This window comes from Carlito syrichta, unplaced genomic scaffold (assembly GCF_000164805.1).
Source record: "Carlito syrichta isolate Samal-C Ts95f unplaced genomic scaffold, Tarsius_syrichta-2.0.1 Scaffold315704, whole genome shotgun sequence".
Taxonomy (NCBI): domain Eukaryota; kingdom Metazoa; phylum Chordata; class Mammalia; order Primates; family Tarsiidae; genus Carlito; species Carlito syrichta.
In genome coordinates, this window is record NW_007259800.1 from 97,835 (window position 1) to 112,848 (window position 15,014).

Consider the following 15,014-nt stretch of genomic DNA (forward strand, 5'->3'; position numbering starts at 1 on the left):
TAAATAACAAAAAGACACTCCGAACACTCAGAAGTTACAAGGGTTTAGGAGGGCTGTGACAGGAACTGGGGACAAAGACCATATATTTCATGTTCTATCACAGAGACAGAAGTAATACATAAAGCCTAGTGGATAATGGTGTCAACCAATTCATTCCTTATTTCTTAGCACTGGATATTTGATCTCTTCTGGCTGCAAGTAACAAAAACCAGCTCAGGCTAGCTTAAGCAAGAAAAAAAGAAAAAGTAAATAAATCCTGAAAGGTAGTGGTGCAGATGGTCTCAGAGACTAGGCCCAGCTATTACGGTGCATCAAAACTGCCTCTGCATCGTGTGTTCTTGTCTCTTTCTCAGGTTATCTGTGCTCTCTCTGGCTTCTCCAAGATGTGAAGCTTGGCCATCAGCTGCTTTAGGGTCACATCTTTATTGAGCTTGCTTATCAAGGAGTAAAGCACCTGTCTCTCAGCTACAGTGTTTGAAATTTAGAGGGATTGTTCACTGTAGTTCGCGTGTCCACCCTTTGGGTCAGCCAGGAATAAGTATATACAATGAGGGGCCCAATTTAGGTCATATTTGTAATTCCTTGGCTAGATGCCAAGTTTGTCATTGATGACCCTCTCACCAAGATCATAGCAACATTTCCACAGATAGAGGGTGCTTTCTAGGCAGATAACATTATAAATAGGGACCATATAAACATGAAATAGGGACTTATAGTTACTCATAATAAACTAATAACAATATTTTCTGATTTCCAATGAGATGTGTAAAGTATCAAATGGTCTTAGATAGGTAGGATGCCAGCCAGCGTTTTTTTTCACATAGGTCACATAGGAAGCAGTACAAAGCCAAATTGTAGTCCAAATCTTGCTTTAGTAAAAAATGGAATTCAAGTAAATTTTAGTTGAAGGCTTTTTAATGATTAATGTGATCAAGTTGTGATAGCTTGATGAGTCTATTGCTGCCATAAGAATATTACCTCCAAGTTTCCTGAAATATTGGTTAGGCATTCTTTATGTAAGTCAATACTGGCAAAAATTTGTATCAGTTTGCAAAAAGATTTTCAGTTCTTTGTTTGAAACTTTTCCATGACTTCCCATTGTTTTGAGGATGAAGTTCAAACCCTTAACATCATGTCCACAGTCCTTTGTGGTCTGGTGTCTGCCTACCTCTCTAATCATCATGAACGGCTCTTCCCCTTGCTCCTTCCTCTGTAAGCCCTAGTCATATTCATCTTCTCTCAGTTCCCAGGATGTTTTAATTTCACCCCCCACCACCTCTTTGCATTGCTGTTTTCTCCTACCATGGCTTCCAGCATTTCCCTTGCCCTCAATTAACTACTTACTCTTGGTTTAGATCTTGCTTTTAGCAACAGTTCTTCAGAGAACCTTTCCCTGATTTTGCCAGTTCCTCCCCCTCCTCTCCTCAACCCCCCCCATATTTGGTTTGGTTCCCCATGTACTGTGGCACTTGGTACCTGCCTTTGTAACAGTGATCCCACTTAAAATCTTTGGTTATCAGCTGTTTTCCATTATAGACTGAATCCTTTATAAAGGAGCTTAGATGTGAGGAAGAAAAAAAAGCTCACAGTACCAATTTTTAAGCTAAATGTCTTTCTCTTTTTGTTCTCTTTGTACAAAGATAGGAATTACTTACTCTCTGACTGAAGATTCCTTCCTAGCTCCTCTATTAGAATGGTGCTTTTTAACCATGACTAGAGTAGAATCACCCAAGGAGGTTCTAAACAAGGTCTGTGCCTTTTAAAAATTCTGTTAGAATTGTCCGAATGAAGCCTTGGTGTTGGATGGAGCAAGGCAATTCTAATGTGTAACCAGGAGTAAAAATCACTGGTTTCAAAAAATCTTACTTGAATGCTTTTCTGCCTCTCCATTCTCTGCCCCACCCCAACACTCTCTTTTTTACGTGACTGAAACATCTCCTTTTCTCCTTTGACTTAGCAGAGGTTAAGCTAGGTATGGTGGAGAGAAGCTATGATACTAACTTGTGTTTTGTGAACTTTCCTAGCTCAGGTTAGTATAGTATTCTAATTATTTTTTGGTCCCCCAGATTGCTGCTCCCACTCCTCTATGTAAAATTTGTGTTCTATCTTGGTATTGTATATGTAGGGTTTGGTACTGTCTAAGGTTTCAGATGTCCACCGAGAATCTTGGAATGTATCACCTGTGGATAAGGGAGAATTACTGTTTTTCTGAAAGTTTATGTTTTAATTCATCTGATGATAAGAGTTAAGTTTTTGCCAGGCACAGTGGCTCGTGCTTGTAATCCCAGCACTTTGGGAGGCAGAAGTGAGAGGATTGCCTGAGCCCAGGCATTCAAGACCAGCCTGGGCAACTTGGCAAGACCTCATCTCTACAATAAATTTTTAAAAATTAGGTATGGTGGCACATGTCTGTGATTCCAGCTACTTGGAAGGCTGAGGTGGAAGAATCACCTGAACTCAGCAGATCGAGGTTGTGATGGCCATGAGCATGCCACTGCACTCCAGCCTGGGCAATAGACTGAGACTCTGACTCAAAGTAAAAAGAATTAAGTTTTTATTTTATGTAATGGTTACAGTCTATATCCTTCATTGACTCATCTATTTGAAGGACTTGGAACAGTTTTTGTAACTTTTTTGCTATCCGAATACAATTTTATAGATCATGTAACTTGGCATTTGTATGAGAAGGAGGGAGAGATTCTGAAGTTTATGTTAATATGTGGTACCTTCCAGCTTATGTGGATGATGGAAGGTTTTTTACCAGCAGCTCAATTTTTTTTTTTTAATTGGAGTCTCACTCTCGCCCAGGCTGGAGTGCAGTAACACACTCACTCACCCCAGCGTTGACCTGCTGGGCTCCAGTGATCCTTCTGCCTCAGCCTTCAAAGTAGCCGAAACTATAGGCACGTGCTACCACACCTGGCTAATTTTTGATTTATTGTAGAGACGAGGTCTCACCAAGTTGCTTGGGCTGATCTTGAACCTGCAGACTCAGGCAGTCCACTTGCCTCTGCCTCCCAAAGTGCTGGGATTACAGGCTGAGCCACCGAGTCTGGCCAGCAACTCAATTTCTATCGGAATCATAGTGTGTTTCTTAATTAGGCCTTGCTTATCTGGCTTGCTTTGTTTTGCCAAATACAGTCGAACTGCTTGACTAATCATAAAGTTTAGGAAATTGATTCTACTAATCAGCTATAATAGTAATTTAAAAGAGCTCATTGGCTGGTTATATGGGAATGCCCCCACTAATGCTACAGTCTTTAAGTGATGGATTTTAGAAACAGTATGGGCAGGCCGAAGTTAAGAATGAGGTAGCACCATGAGTAGTTCCAAATGACATTTTCTGTGAGAGAAAGCTTTCTAGGTTTCAAAGGATGTGTACCTATTACAGTCAGTCCTAATGCTCTAAAGAAGGCTGCAAGCCTTTTTTTTTTTTTTTTTTTTTTGAGTCAGGATCTTATTCTGTCTCAAAAGGAGTGCAGTGACATGATCATGACTCACCGCAGCTTCAAATTGTTGAGCTCAAGCGATCCTCCCACCTCAGCCTCCTGGATAGCTAGCATTACAGGTGCATGCCACCACACCCAGCCTATTTTTAATTTTTTTGTACAGACAAGAAAAGTCTCTTACAATGTTGCCTAGGCTAGTCTCAAACTCCTGGGCTCAAGCAGTCCTCCCTCCTTGGCCTCCCAAAGTGCTGGAGTCACTGCTCCAGGCCCATGTAAAGATTGTTTAATTAGTAACCAGTGAAAAATCTTTCTCCCCTCTAAAAAGAAAAATCTTTTGATTAAATTGACAACTCATCCAGGTCAACATGCCTGTAATTCCAACACTTTGGGAGGCCAAGGTGGGAGGAGTGCTTGAGCCAAAGAATCTGAGAGCAGACTGGGCAACATAGTGAGACCCTGTCTCTATCAAAAATTCAAAAAATTAGCTGGGCTTGGTGTGTACCTGTAGTCCCAGCTCCTCGGGAGGCTGAGGCAGAAAGATCTCCTGAGCCCCGGAGGTTGAGCCTGTGGTGAACCATGATTGCACCACTGTACTCCAGCCTGATGACAGTGAGATTCTGGCTCAAAATAAAATAAAACACTCCAGAAAAGAAAAAGCTTTGTTTTGAGTGTCTTTTGGTATATTGCCAAGTGAAGGGGTTCACGATACGTCATCCCAAAATTTGACACCTTGTGTGTTTTGCAAAGCAGTAAGTGCAAGGAGAGAGTCTCTCTGAACGTCCCTTATCTGTCCAAAGACAGATCCTCCAACAGGAACTCAATTCCCTTTCCAAGAGTTTCATCAACCAGGAAAGATTCACTCTTATCACAGGAAGAAAGCAGAAGTAAACGCTCCACCCAGGCACACTTTGTCACAAACTGTCATTCCTTCTATGTGGGATCAAGATCAAGATTCATCTTATTTTCCAGACCTCTATCCGGTTGTTCTAGGATGAGTTGTTGAAAAAACTTTTCTTTCTCTATTAAATTACCTTGGTAACTTTCATAAAAAGTTGACTGCGTATGTATAAGTCCTCCAGACTCTATTCTTTTCCATTGTCAGGTTCTCATTCTGTTGCCCAGACTAGAGAACAGTGGCACAATCATAGGTCACTACAGCCTTGAGCTGAACAACTCTTCTCTCTCAGCCTCCTTAGTGGCTGGGACTATAGGCATGGTTCCGAACTTCTAGGCACAAGCAGTTCTCCTGCCTCAGCCTCCCAAAGTGCTGGGGTTACAGGCATGAGTGAGCCATAGTACCCAGCCCTCTATACTTCCTGTCTGAAAAATAAATTATTTTTTTATTTGGTGTGCTGCTGGTTCTCTGGTTACTTTTGTATTTCTTTGCTTTATCTTAGGATTTATTGGGCTACCTATATCTGAAACTTTTGGAATCTTTAACCAGTTGGAAAATTCTCATATCTTCTGTAATATTATCTCTGCCTAATTGTCTCTTTCCTCCTCTGAAATTTAAATTCTGTGGATGTTAGACTTTTAAATTCTATCTTTGCCTATTAACTGCTCCTGTTTTCCAGCTTGGAATGTAGATCATTTTGGTTCTGGTTTTCCACTTCAGAAATTCTCTTTTTCCATCTTATTTTCTATTTAACTTATCTGCTGATTTTTTATTTTAATTATACCTTTTATTTCTAGGTATACTATTTTGTCCTCTCTCTCTCTCTCTCTCTCTCTCTCTCTCTCTCTCTCTCTCTCTCTCTCTCTCTCTCTCAGTCAGAATCTCACTCTGTTGCCCATGGTGGAGTTCAGTGGCATGCTCACAGCCTCCACCTGCTGGGCTCAGGTGATCCTGCTGCCTCAGCCTTCCAAGGACCTGGAACCACAGGTGTGCACCACCACACCCGGCTAATTTTCTTATTTATCGTAGAGACAAGATCTTACCAAATTGCCCGGGCTGGTCTCGAACCCCTGTACTCAGAACTCAGGCAATCCTCTTGCCTTGGCTTCCCAAAGTGTTGAGATTACAGACTTGAGCCACTGCACCCAGCTTATTTTGCTCTCTTAAAAATCCGTTTCTGGCCGGGCTCGGTGGCTCAGCCTGTAATGCCACGCTTTGGGAGGCCGAGGTGAGTGAATTGCCTGAGCCTGCGGGTTCGAGACCCGCCTGGGCAACTTAGTGAGACCTCATCTGTACAATAAATCAAAAAAATTAGCTGGGCATGGCAGTGCGCACCTGTAGTTCCAGCTACTTGGAAGGCTGAGGCGGAAGGATGGCCGGAGCCCAGCAGATCAAGGCTGCGGTGGCCGGGAGCATGCCACTGCACTCCAGTGTGGGCAACCGAGTGAGACTCCAACCAAAAATAAATTTTTTAAAAATCGGTTTCTTCAGGGAAGAGGGGTATTTTAATAGTCTTTTTGGTTAACTGTGGATTTTTTATTTGATTCTTCTCTAAAATTAGACAAGTGGTAGTTTTGGCAGGTGGGTTGCAACTTGAACTTATCAGTGAACTTTTGGTACTCTGTTACATAAAATCGATTGGTCTATCTTTTAAAAAAAAATCAATTTCTTAGTCCTTGGTCATACTTTGATACTCTCATTTCTTTCTTTCTTTTTAAAAAAATTTTTATTAGAGGCAGGATCTTGCTCTGTCACCCAGGCTGGAGTGCAATGGCACAGTCATAGCTCACTGCAGCTCAGTCTCCTGGGCTCAAGCAATCCTCCCTTCTCAGCCTCCCTAAGTGGTGGGATTGCAGGTGTGAGCCACTGCACACAGTCTCTCTCATTTCTTTAAATGTTTTATAGTTTTCATTATTGCTTATAGTATATTCACTTTTGTAACTGTAATTCAGTTGTTTCTGCTTCCTGTAGTGGCTCATTGCTCTTTTTTAAATCAATTTTTGATTTTGAGCTTATTGGGGAACTTTATCTGTGTGAATTATTTCTGATCTAGGTTTAGGGCGTGTTTTTCCAGACAGAGTTTGCATTTGCTTCTTGCAGGATCCAGGGACACTATCTACCCAGGACTACTTAACATTAAATTCTCACTTGGCCTCACACAAGTAGTTGACTTCTAAGCCTAGACTTGAGTGGATGTCAAATTACAGTTAAGAAAACCCCATTCACCATTACCAACACCTACAGAGCTAAAGCTAGGAAAGGCAGGAAGGAGTCCTCACTTCTATGGTGTAAGATGAGTTGTTGTTTCCCTTTCCTGGCTTATCTTCCACTGAGGATGTTGCCTTTGGGGATCCAGCTTTTTATCTTGATCTTACTCACTTTGAGCAGGTCCTGGGCTTTGTCTTGCCCTTACAACTACATGGTCATTAAAAATAACAGCCATGCCAAGGGTGTGGAACAACTGGAACTCCCATACTCTGCTGGCGGGAGTGGAAAATGTATTGGAAAGCCTTTGGCAGTGTCTAGTAAAGCCAAGCATAGGTCTATTCTGTATCAAAGACACAATTATGACCAGATTTAGCATATAGATCTAACTGGCTTTCATGAATTGGGGAGCCTCTCATCTAAAGATTTACAAAAATCAATTCAGTGAGCTAAGCAGAGGGGGTTGGCTTTATAGGCAAAAAAAAAGTGGTTGAAAAAGGCAGAAACAGGGAACAAAAAGTAGATTCGTTATTTCAAAATTACTCTCCTTACAGGGTTAAAGTGGGGGACTTTCTTAACATGCCAGCTAAGGTGAACTGGACCCTTTTTGATTGGTGGCTGTGACCTTTTTGGCTTTCTTAGAAAACTGGCTCATGTCAATGTTCAGTTTGATTATATGACACCTAGCATGAGTGACTCCAATCTGGCTTGGTCTGGTCTTCTGGGCCTAGTACAGGAGCTAAGTCCTAATAACAGTGGCCTCCCATCAATTTCATTTAACACCTTTGGTTCAGCAATTCCATTGCTACGGATGTACCCAAGAGAAATTAATGCATATGTTCACCAGAAGGTATGTAAAGTAATTTTCATAGTGCCTTTATTGCCTAAAACTGGAAGCTACTTAAATCTCTACCAACAGGAGAATGAGTAAACTGCAGAATATTCATGCAATAGTATACCAAATAGCAATAAAAAGGAACAAAATACTGACGTGCAGCAACATGGGTGAATCACACAGAATGCAAAAAGTGAAATATAAAATGGAACTGCTGTATGACTCCATTTATATGGAGTTTAAGAACAGGCAGAACAAATCTGTAGGGATAGAAGTCAGTGGTCACCTCTGAAGAATGGGGGTGTTGACTGAAAAGAGGCATGAGGGAACACTGTGGAATGGTGGAGATCTTGGTATAGAGGCATGAGGGAACACTGTGGGATGGTGGAGATCTTGGTATAGGTGTATACATACGTAAAAATTAATTGAAGTCTACATTCAGAGGTAGGCAGTTGACCGCCTCATTCTATGTTCTTTTTTTTTCTTTTTTATACTTAATTTTAAAGAACGGAAAGAAATAAAAGGCCATTAAAGATTTGCAGATCCTCTCGGGACACCCTCTGTCAGTGCTTAGAATTCTTTCTTGGTTGGCTTTCTCGTGTGTGTGTGTGTGTGTGTGTGTGTGTGTATCTGGGGATTACCCTCTTTTGTTCATTCAGCTATGCATTGGAGGGCAGTGGCACACTCCTGGCCACTGCAGCCTCAACCTGCTGGGCTCAGGCGATCCTTCCACCTCAGCCTTCCAAGTAGCCAAAACTACAGGCGCATGATACCACGCCCAGCTAATTTTTTATTTATTGTAGAGAAATAGGGACTGAGTGCTTAATTCACAGACACCAGCACCAAAGGTACAAGTTATAAAAAGGAGAGGTTTATTAGCCAAGAGCCGGGCCGGTGGCCACTTGCCTGCTGGATATAACAGTCCCACAGCATGGGCCCCCATTAGCTATAGGGGCTTGCTTAAATGGGGGAAAATCACATTGGGACTTTCCAAGTGGGCCAAACCACAACATCCTGAAGGCCTAGGTACCTTTCAAACAATGCTAGCGGAGTTCACAGAAGCAGGAAAAAAAGCTGTTAAACAGTTTAACCTAGCCAGCAGGTGCTGTTGCCAGTTTCCAGGAAGGGAACTTTTTTTGTTTAAACTGTGCAAAGGTCGAGTACATGCTTAGCCTAATTTTTGACATTGTAGATGTTTTTTAAAGCCCCCTTCCACATTCCCCCCTTTCAGTTGTTCCTGGAGTCAAATCATTGACTCTTCATATAGGGGATTATATTGAGTCCTGAGGACCATTAATTTTATTGATGACACACTATTTTTAACATAACCAAGGAGGCTTTTAATTAAGCAAGGCCCTACTGTTATACCTATTAGGAGCAGGAGGAGAGCCCCCGCTAGTGCCGAGATCAGGGTTGTGAGCCAGGGGGACCAAGAAAAAGGGACTGATACCAATTTCCCAAGGCTTGTCTGCAGCTCTCTTTGTTTTAGATTGTCTCTTACCAGGGCAAGAGTGTCTTGGATGACCCCGGATTGGTTTGCATAGAAGCAGCACGTTTCTCCCAGGGCCATGCATAGCCCTTCCTGCTTCATGAAGAGGAGATCAAATCCCCTCCTGTTTTGGAGCACGACCTCTGCTAGGAATTAATTTGCTGCTCTAGGCAGAATATGCTTGACTCCAGGAGTCCTAGGTCCTTATCAACATGTTTTCTTAGCTCTTTGAGGTTTTGTTCCCCAACGACCAGAGAAGCTGTATTATTGCTGTGGACCCTGCAATTCCTAGGGTAATGAAGAGGGGCACTACTATGGGGACCCGCTTGGATTGCCCGAGGCCTGAGAGTCCAAGGTGTTCTTGTCCCTCCGTTCCTTCATAGATGTATATCTGGGGTAGTATATGCACTAAGACACAGATTTCTGCGGTGTCCCTGAAGTATTCTAAAGCAATACAGGGTGTTATACCTTGCATACAAGCAAACCAGGTGGTGGGGGGTGCAGCAGCCACGTGGAGGTCTGTAGAGGTTTTTGGATTGGGGATTCTTATTACAGAGGCGGTATCACACGACATTTGGTAGGGAGATTTACTTATATTATAAGAGGGAGAATAAAGGCAAGATCCACATCCTCAAAGATCTCCCAGAGTAAGGGCCGAGTTCTGTCCCCAGGGACATAGTCCTAAGGACTGAGCTGTAGCGAGGTTAAGAATGCATACATGCCTTTCGGTGTTGCCTATTGAGGAGTTCACTGCAATTCCTACGTAATAAGGGGGTCGAGGGTCTAGACATAGCCAGCGGTCTTTTGTTACTTCAGGACGAGTGGCATTTGCAAACTGGTAAACAGCGGATAGCATAGGAAGGAAATGATTTTCATTTCCGGGCACTAATGCAGTGGGTAGGGGAGCGGGACCTGCCCCTGAAATTGTAGGGTAGGTAGAATCAGACCCCTGGGGTGGCTGGGTTGGGGGGCATTTAGAAGGTTCAGGTTTTTGGAAAATCAAGTTGCTGTTGGGGCCTGTAGGATTTAGGATGTGGGGGATGACCTGCCTTTGAATAGTAAATAGCATGCCAGGATCAGGTCCTTCAGCCTACATTCTGAGCCCCCACGTTTTACTCGTTTCCCATACCTGGCAGACGCTGAGGGCATTCTGAAGTATTATAGTGAGTCTAAGTGGGTTGCATGTTTGTATTAGGCTGCATTGGGGAGCAGGCTTTTTCTTGCGTAGGCTTATGTGTAGGTCTTGGTTTTTCCAAGGAGCAATAGTTTCGCACCCCCATGCAGCACAGTGGTATTGTCCTGCTTTGTGGCAACGGGCTGGTCCCAATGCCGGGCAATCATAAAACCCAACAGATTTAAGTCCTTTTTCATAAGCTAAGGTGCTGCATTCGTCAGTGTGTGTGCCGAGGGTTAGACCTGGCCATAATTTACAAAGGTCAAAATTAAAGACAGACTGCCCGCATCCTCTGTAGGAGGCAATTACGGTCCCAGTGATGGTATTTCTCAGTTCCCAGGAATAGTTCCCTGGAATATAGGGATTACACGGGTTAGGCCAATAGGCCTCAAGCTGGGGAAAGTATGCAAGGAATATGATTAAGATACCAGGCCGCAAAATCTTATCTTTAGAGGATTTTTTCCAGTAGCTGGTTTGACAACTTTCCATGTTTCCAGGGGCGTGGTGGTGGCTGCCTTTACTTGTGAATGATGAATCCAGGGGCAGACACCGCTGACTTTGATGGCCATAGGAGTAGTAAGGATTACTATGTGGGGCCCTTTCCACCTTGGGGTGAGAGCCTCAGCTTTGTGCCATTTTATCCAGACCTGGTCACCGGGCTAGAACGGGTGTGGATGTTCCGGAACCGGTTTCTGGAAGGCTGCCTGCACGTTCTCAGTGACAGCTTGCCGAACTCTTTGAAGAGCCTGCGATGACTGAAGCAAATTATGGTTAGACAGTTCTAGTGCTTTTTCCAGTTCAACTTTTGGAAGTAACGGCGGGGGCCATCCAAACAGAATTTCGAAGGGGGTTAGACCCTTGATGTAGGGGGTACACCTGGCCCTTAAGAGGGCATAGGGAAGGAGTGTTACCCAACCTTCGCCAATCTCCAGGGCTAATTTGCTCAAGGTCTCTTTAAGCGTCCGATTCATTCTTTCTACCTGTCCTGAACTCTGGGAATGATAAGGACAATGTAAGTTCCAATTTATCCCCAAGGTTTTTGCAATACCTTCAGTAAGTTTAGAAATAAATGCTGGGCCATTATCTGAGCCTGTTGAGATAGGTAGACCATATCTTGGTATGATGTCATTTAAGAGTTTTTTTTACTGTTACAGAAGCAGCTTCAGTTTTTGTAGGAAATGCCTCGACCCATCCCAAGAAGGTATCTACCAAGACCAATAGGTATTTATATCCATATTGCCCAGGTTTGACTTCTGTAAAGTCTATTTCCCAATGTCTCCCAGGGGTTAGTCCCCTATCTTGGACCCCTTGGGTGGATACACTGACCTTAGCATTATTAGTCTGCTGGCATGACACGCAGCCTTGAATGAGCTCCTGGGCAAACTGGTCCAGATGAGGGAGATAGAATTCTTTTCTCACAAGTTCAGTTAGTTTTGTCCTTTCCAAATGAGTACCTTCGTGGAGCTGCCTTAGGATTTGTTGTCCCAGGACTCGAGGGAGGAAGGTTCTGCCATCCTTAAGTGGAAGCCATCCATCTGGGTTTGAGGTTATCTGCAATTTTTGTGCAGCAAGGAGGTCCTCTTCTGTATATTTTGGTGGCTCACACAGAACCGGAGGAGGCAGTGCCAGCAGGCAGGTGGTTCTGTGGTAACCAGCTTCTCTGGCTGCTTGATCTGCTTTTCTATTTCCTATTGCCTCTTTTGAGTTTCCTTTTTGGTGGCCTGGGCAATGGATGATGGCGACTTGTTTGGGGGCCCATATTGCTGCCAGAAGGTCCAAGACCTCCATTTTATTTTTTATAGTTTTCACCTCTGTGGTGAGCAATCCCCACTCCCTGTAAATTGTCCCATGAACGTGTGCAGTTGCAAACGCGTACCTGCTGTCAGTGTAGATGTTGACAACTTTTCCTTCACCTGCTTTTAGGGCCTCAGGGCAGTCAATTCTGCTTTTTGGGCCGATGTTCCCTGCATAAGAGGCTCAACCCAAGTTGTTTCCTGTAGAGTGACCACCGCTGCCCCTGTATACCTTACCCCATTCTAGATGAAACTGCTGCCATCCAAGAAAAGCGTCAGGTCGGGGTGTGTTCTCGGGACATCGGTTAGGTCCCAGCGCAGCTTCTGGAACTCAGTTGTTTCATAACAACAATGTGGCGGCCCCGTGGGACTTTCTTCCAGTAGTAAAGTTGCGGGGTTCAAGCTGGGGGTATGCTGGGACTTGACACGGGGTTGATCTAAAAGCAGCGCTTGATAATGAGTTATTCGGGCATTTGACATCCATTTGTCAGGGGTCCCTCGGAGTAAAGACTCCACTGCATGCGTGGCCGTGACAGTCAGATTCTGCCCCAGTGTTAGTTTGTCTGAGTCCTTTACTAACATGGCAATGGCTGCTATAACCCGCAAACAGGACAGCCAGCCCGAGGCTACCGGCTCCAGTTTTTTGACAGGTAGGCGACGAGCTTTTGGGTTAGGACCCCCCAGGCGATGCCTCGTCTTTCATCCACATAAAGGTGAAAAGGTTTTTCAATATCCGGCAAGGCCAGGGCTGGAGCTGAGACCAGGGCATTTTTAAGGGCTTGGAAAACTTTGTCCCCCTCTGGTGTCCATTTAAAATTAGCCTCTGGTCCGTTGGTTATTTCATAGAGGGGTTTTGCGAGCTCAGCAAACTTAGGGATCCATAGTCGGCAGTATCCTGCAGCTCCCAAGAATTCCCAGACCTGCCTTTTGCTTCCTGGAGCCAGGATGCCTGCTATAGCCTGAATGCGCTGGGAAGTCAGGGATCTTTTACCTCCCTTGAGGTTATACCCAAGATATTTGGCTACAGTCACATAGAGCTGAGCCTTTTTTGCTGACACCCTATACCCCAGAGTCTGAAGTTCTTTAAGCAGGTGCCTGGTGGCACGCAGGCACTCACCTTCTGATGTGGCTGCGATTAACAGATCATCTACATACTGTAGCAGAGTTACTTCAGGGTGCTGTTGCCGGAAAGCTTGGAAGTCTTGGCGGAGAGCTTCATCGAACAGCATGGGAGAGTTTTTAAATCTTTGTGGGAGTCATGTCCAGGTTAACTGGCCATTTTCCCCTTTTTCAGGATCTGTCCATTCAAAAGCAAACAAGGGTTGGCCCTGCTTAGCCAATGGAATGCTGAAGAAGGCGTCCTTAAGGTCCAGGACAGTGTATACCTGCTTCTCTGAGTTAACCCGCTGAGGAGGGTGTACGGGTTGGGGACTGTGGGATGGATATCCTCCACTCGCCTGTTGACCTCCCTGAGGTCCTGGACAGGGCAGTAGTCTCCCGTGCCCGCCTTTTTGACAGGAAGAAAAGGGATGTTCCAGGATGAGTGGCACAGTACTAGGATTTCAGCTTCCTGGAGATGCTGGATGGGGATTGCTATGCCTTTTCGGGCCTCTGGGGATATAGGGTACTGTTTTACCCTAATGGGCATTGCCTGACTTTTGCTCTGTACAACGACTGGTGGTTGAGGGTGATGCCAGCCCAGGCGAGTTTAATTCAGCCCACACTTGGGGAAACCCAGTCTGCAGCTGGGCCAGCAGTATGGTGTTTGAAAAGTCAAGAGGGGCCCCACCTTCTGTTAACGTGTATTCCTCACTTAGGGGAACACTAACAAGAATTTTTGATGCCCCAGATGGGTTTAGACTTACTGCTGCCATGGTTTCCTTAAAACCTATGTTGGCCTTAAGCTTGTGTAAGAGGTCACGTCCCAGGAGCGAGTACGGGCAGTCTGGCATTACTAGGAATGATTGAGTTACTTCCCCTCTTCCCAAATTTATTGTTCTTTTGGTGGTCCAGGGGCATAATTGAGTCCCGGTTGCCCCCTGGACCAAGGAATGCTTATTCTGAAGCAGGCCGTTGCACTTTTGGAGGACTGAATACTCAGCCCCCGTGTCCACTAAGTGGACAGGGCTTCCCCCCACCATAAGTTTCACCCTGGGCTCCGGGGGGGGGGAATTGACAGAGCCCCGGCTTCATCAGTCAGTTTGTAATTGAAGCACAGGAGTAGATTTCGGTGGGTACCACCCCCCCGGAGGGCACTCTTGTGGTTGGGGTGGCCTGTCTGGGCCCAATTTTTTTACAGCAGGCACATTGATTTTTTGCTAGTGGAGTTTTTCGCCCGGTGCTGGTCCTCTTTTCCTTGTTGGCTGCTTGGGTTTAACTTCCTGTAAAGCTGCTGCTACTACTTTGGCCATCTTTTTGATTTGTTAGTCTTCAAGCGAGTCCCTGCTATTATAGACCTTTTGGGCTTTCTCAGTTAATTATGATAAACTTTTCCCTTCAAATCCTTCAATTTTCTGTAATTTCTTTCTTATATCAGAGGCCGACTGGGAGACAAAGGCTGTAACTAAAGCCCTCCAATTTTCTGGAGCCTCTGGATCTATGGGAGTACGTCCGCTAGGCCTCCATAAGTCATTCCAGAAAAGCCGTGGGAGATTCCTATGGGCCCTGAGTTACCTCACTTACCTTAGACAAATTTGTGGGCAACCTAGTGGCAGCCCAGAGACCCCCCCCAATTAAAGTCCGGCGATATGTGGTGAGACACTCCCTACCGTGATCAGTGTTTAGGTTCTAATTAGGCCTCTCAGCGGGGAAGACACTGTCTACACAGTCCTGCTCTGCCAGTCTGCCGTCCAGTCCCAGGACCAGTTTCCTTGCCTCCTGATGAATTTGTTCTCTTTCCTCCGCTGTATAAAGGGCTTGGAGGAGCTGTTGGCAGTCATCCCAAGTGGGCTGGTGGGTGAAGAAAATAGTTTCTAAAAGGCCTGTGGGGCTCTGAGTTTTTTCAGAGAATGCCAAATTTTGGTGCTTCTAATTGTAAAGATCACCAGTAGAGAAAGGGACATAAACCATAAAGGGCTGGTTCCCTGAACCTCCCGTGTCTAGTCCTGGGGCCTGTCTCAGGGGGAGGACTATGGAAGTTTGTGGTTCTGAGTTCCCTGAAGACAAGTCAGGGTT